The 5,494-nt window shown below is 41.0% G+C and overlaps 1 non-coding gene across 1 annotated transcript; it reads left to right on the top strand.

Annotated features, from left to right (window-relative positions):
• The first annotated feature begins 984 nt into the window (after positions 1-984).
• LOC131241876 (small nucleolar RNA R71) lies at positions 985-1,091 on the top strand. Its single transcript, XR_009169442.1, has one exon. It is a non-coding gene; the product is annotated as a small nucleolar RNA R71 (small nucleolar RNA).
• Positions 1,092-5,494: the final 4,403 nt, after the last annotated feature.

Raw genomic sequence — 5,494 nt, 5'->3', positions numbered from 1 at the left:
AGAGGAATATTGACTTTCACTTATTTCAACACCTTTAGGATATCCTGAGAGTTAGAGAGAGGTTTTGGTGTGACCAACCGTTGGGAAAATGGAGGAAATGGATTTTCTAGAAGTTTCAGTTCTAATTTTTGTGGGGCCTCACTAGATCCATTATTGTTATCCTCTTCTGGTTCTTGAGGCTTTTTGGGCCTAACTGGAAGGGTTTTATCAATGATCTTCCCACTCCTAAGAGTGGTGATGGATTTAGCGTGCCCCATTTGATTTGAAGAGCTGGGATCACTTATCTCGTATTGCGGTGTAGGACTAGGGAGAGGTTGTGCAAGAAGCATCCCCTTTTCTATAACCGTCATACGTGAATCCATCTTTTGCATAAAGTCTCGCATTGCCTGGGTCAACTCTTGCATGGAATTTTGAACCGGTTCTTCTTAAGGTTTCCCCTGATTTGGATTTTGATTGAAGAAACCTTGAGGAGTAGCAGTTTGTCCATTTCTCCAACTAAAGTTTGGATGATTTTTCCAACCAGGATTGTACGTATTAGAGGTTGGTCCATTGAAAGGTCTTTGACAATTATTTACAGCATTGGATTGTTCATTCAACACTTCTCGAAAGGTGGGTATTGTAGGACAATTTTCAGTTGTATGAATGTTGCAATCACAGATGCCGTAAACACTTTCATTAACCTTATCCTTCTTTCCTTCCATGGCCTCAACTTTCCTTATGAGCATAGTTACTTTACATTTGAGATTATCCTCTTCTTTTAAGAGATACAATCCATATTTCTCCTTTAATTGAGTCGGCCTAGACGTGGTGTTCGATTTTGGGTAATAATCCCATAATTGTGTTTTTTCAGCAAGACAATCGAGGTAATCCCATACCTCGTCAACATTTTTATTAATGAATTCTCCATTACACATTGTCTCGACCATTTAGCGCATAGAAGATTTCAGTCCATCATATAAAAAATTTGTAATGCGCCACATTTCAAAGCCGTGTTGTGGGCATGAACTGACCAAATCCTTGAACCTTTCCCAACATCGGTAAAATGTTTCATCCTCCTTTTGGGTGGAGTTCATGATTGCTTTTCTAAGGGTAATCATTTTATGATGTGAAAAAATTTCTTTATAAATTCCCTCTGCATATCATTCCATGTGCCAATGGATCTAAGACGCAGTGAATGTAACCACGTCTTAACCTTCTCCTTTAAGGAAAAAGGAAAGAGTCTCAGCCTGACTATGTCCTCAGACACATTTTAAAAATATAAAGTGGTTATGATCTCATCAAACTCTTTCAAATGTAGATATAGTTCTTCAGATTCAATCCCATGGAACTTAGGAAGGAGTTGGATAACCCCGGGCTTGATGTCCATATGTCCTGTATTTTCAGGAAAAATCATGCATGAGGGGGTACTCACCCCCGCTGGTTGTAAATAATCTCGTAAAGTACGAGGCGGGGGTGCTTGATGCACCTCATTCTCATCCTGAATTTCTTCCACCCTGGGTTGAGGTAGAAGAGGTTGGTTCTCAGCCATCGCTTCAATTAACTCAGGGGATTTCGAGTGGTGTTTAGTCCTGCGATGGATCGTTAACCCCTCAACCAATCCTCCTTCAGTCAAGAGACGTCGAGTGTTGTCACACTCGCAGCCCTCAATCAAATTCGAAACCTAATCCTAAGAAAGGAAAAGAAAATCTAAAAAGAAAGAGAGGGTTGGAAAGAAGTTACCAAATTGGAGTCCCTAAGTTAAAAACCTGCAAAATAAAACAAAATAAGTTATGACTCTAAAAAGAGAAGGGCTAAAATTAGGAAATCCTTAAAAAAGAAAGATAACAGTAAACTGATTTCTAAAAGAAGGAATTCCTAAAAGAAAGTGAAAATTTCTAAAATAAATTAGGAAAGTCCTAAACTAGAAAGTAAGTTACTAAAAGGGATCTAAAAAATAGAAAGTAGAGAAAGAGCTTACCGAATAAGAAATTTCTATCTTAAAAGCCTACAAAATAGGAAAGTTAGTTTCTAAAAATAAGACCCAGAATTAGAAAGTTTCTAAAATAGAAAATCCAAACCTAAAATTAGAAAGTTTCTAAAAATAAAATAAAGGAAAGATGAGTTACTTTCTAAAATCAGAAAGAATTTCTAAAAAGGGAAATAACTAACCTAGTTTCTAAAAACAAAAGAGGAAAGTTTCTAAAAATAAACTATTTCTTACAAATAGGAAAATACTAGAATTAGAAAATTTCTAAAATTCAAACCTTAATAGAAAAAGTAGAGAAATTAGAAAGGGATTACCAATTTAAAAACTTATGTCAGGATCTTACAAACAGGAAACAAGTTAGTTCTAAAAATCAAATAAAAATCTAAAACTAAAGTTAGTAAAATCCTAATATCAAACTAATTCTAAAACTAATTAATTTCAGAGAATCGCAACCATCAATCCCCAGCAACGGCGCCAAAAACTTGTTCACTCCCCAAGTATAGGGTTGTGATGTAGTAATAAACTCGATGAGACCAAGGTCGAATCCCAAGGGACTGATACTTGTACGTTACCTGAAACTATGTACAAATAGAACTAGCCTAAGATGAAATCTAAATTGATTATAATTTGAGGAATAATGGTGAAATATTAGTGTAAAACTTAAGAAATTTAGAGGTAGGAAACTACGGATTCAGAGGATCCACTTGTAGAGATCAGGGAGATCTTATGCCTGTTTTAAGAACTCAACTAGATTTCCTTTGATATAGTTTCCAAGAGATGAAAGGTATATGAATTAGAATGGATTCCATCACCAAACCATGCCCAGGAGACAAAGCAAACAACAGAATTAAACCAATTCACAGTCAATCAGAGTGATGTATGAATAGTAGGAAGGGTGCCGTCATCTAACCATGCCCAGGAGACGATGGTGAACAACAGGACTTCCTAACTGCGTAATCACAACAAGAGAACAGGAATACTTAAAGCCACGCAGATCTATTGTACTTTTAGTCACAACAAACCATTAAAAACTAGAGATATTCTTATTATTCAAAACTAGAATCAACATAGTTTATGGCAAGAATTAAAGTCGTAGAATCGGTCCCATCACGCCACAAGCTTCACCTCTTAGCCCTAGCTGAGAGATTTAGCAACCCATGGACATGATTGCACTACACCTCATAAAAACAGAAAAACAACAAAGAAAACTCTACTCATTGTCTCTGCTCGGACGTTCACAACCAGCCGTGGATCTTCCGTTTTTCCCCTCCTCCCGTTCTTTCTCTCTTTCTTATAGCTGTCAAGCGCCCTGGAGGAGTCAGTTGTGTCCTCTTTAGACACTGCCTGCGGAGGCTTTTACGCAGTTAAGATGGCTCCCTTTTTTGCGCCGTGATTTCCGGAAGTTTCTTGTGTCAAGATTGGAATCGACGCAGTTAATGGTACGATCCTCCATTTCGACTTCTTGGTTGGATTTGGAATCACTTAGGAGGTAGTTGGGACAGTCCTGTATGTGCCAATGAATGCGATAGTAATCACTAAATGGCTTATATTGATGGTTTCCTCAAGAAACGGCCTCCCTTGCGCTCGTTATTGCACGTGCCACATCTTGCATGGACTTCTCCAAAGGGTGTCTTATTTGCTTGAACGATGCCCTGAGTAAGATAGACGGCCTGGATCAACCACCAGAGATCCGGATGGTGGCCCACCAGACTCGTCCGCAAGCCCTGTTGCGAACAGAGCTTCCGTTTTCTCACTGTGATGGTTGGTGGGCCCCACATTGATGGTTGCGAAGAAATCCATGCCATCCAATAGGTTCCTCACGAAAAATCGTTCGGGAAGACCAAGTCCAGTTTGATTTCGGTGTGACCCACAAAACTTTGCGTTACACTGTTCATCCTGCGTTTTGGATGAGCACTCCACACATTTGCTTGCATGGTGGAGAAGGGACACCTAAGCGTGGGTTTTGGTTGCCCCACGGGATAAATGAACGGTCCAGATCGTGGATTCGAATGAGTAGTGGGCCCCACTGAGAGAGATCGGCGAACGCTAGTGCGTCCGCTATTGCTGCTGCGGAAAGAGTCGGGTAAGCCGACTTTGAGCAGGAGTCATGGTCCGGTGCGGCTCACGTGTGGATGTGCTGTGTACACACACGTCGCACGTGGGGTCCACTGTAATGCGTGTGATCGATCCACTCCGTTTATTCCTTCCCTCTTATAGATTAAGTGGTTGAGACCAAACTTGAAGAATATCCAGATATCAAGTAGGCCTGAAATTGGAGATTAATGTGCTGATCTGTCCATTGGCCCACTTATCAAGATATTCAATGGTTGAAATTTTATGTGTACAGTTCATTTATGGTCTTTAGGCCATGTATGAAGTTTGGAGCTAAATGGATGGTGGGAACCCTGTGATCTTGCATTCTAGACCAATTTTGGGCCACTTGAGCTTCAGTTTCTCGATTTTCTCAGATCTCTGGCGTGTAAATCCATTGATCTTGCTCCCCTGGGGTCCGTCCCTTGCCTTTAGTGCAATCAGAGCATTAAATCCATGCTTTAAGCTTCCTTTTCAGTCCATGCTCGTAATTACACTCTGCATCACAAACATGATTAAAGCGGGCCATTAAATGGTATCATGTTCGTAAATCCAAGCAATAACTGGGGTTTAATATGCAATATTTGACCCTCAACAGTATGCATAGTATATCCAGCTGTTGGGTCCCACGTGTCGTGTACGCAGGGACCACCTGTTGTGTTGGGCCCACCTACTAGCTGTACATGGCCCATTTGATATGTATAAGGCCTACCTTGATATGTATGAGGCCATTGTTAAGGCCCACCTTGATGTGTATAGGGCCTGTTGTTAAGGCATATATATGAGGACCATGTTATGAGACCCACCTTGATATATATGAGGCACATGTGATAGGCCCATTTGATGTATTTGGGGCCCATTTGATGAGGCCCGATGTAATGTATTTGGGGCCTATGGGTTGAGGCCCATTGTGATGTATTGCTGACCCATTTGGCAAGGCCCAATGTGATGTGTGCAAGGCCCATGAGCGCGGCCCATCGAGATGTATCTGAGGCCCATGGGTGTGGCCCATTATGATACGTTTGAGGCCCTTGTAGAAAGCCCAACGCGATATATGAGAGGCCTATGAATGAGGCCCAATGTGATGTATGTGTGGCCATTACGTGTTGTATGAATTCCTTATATAGGCCACTCCTTGGGAGCAATGTTAGTTAGATGTCCACATTGATGTGCAATGATGGTTAGATGTCCTCATTGTGACCTCCCGTAGGCTTTGTTAGGCCCATTCGCACCATTCTCTAAGTGGGTTAACCCAAAGAAGTGGGCCCCATTTGTCATAGATAGATGGCTCCGTGCCATCAGATTTGATATAACCACGGTCGTGGGCTGATCTTTATATTATGGTTGATCAGCTGTCCATCTATGGACCCTGCCTTATTTATATGTTGACTGTTGGTGCCGATTATCAATGCTGATTATCAGTGCTGATTGTTGAGG

The sequence above is a fragment of the Magnolia sinica genome, chromosome 3 (assembly GCF_029962835.1).
Source record: "Magnolia sinica isolate HGM2019 chromosome 3, MsV1, whole genome shotgun sequence".
Lineage (NCBI taxonomy): Eukaryota > Viridiplantae > Streptophyta > Magnoliopsida > Magnoliales > Magnoliaceae > Magnolia > Magnolia sinica.
Note: the sequence above shows the minus strand (reverse complement) of the source record. Positions and strands in the feature narration are given on the sequence as shown.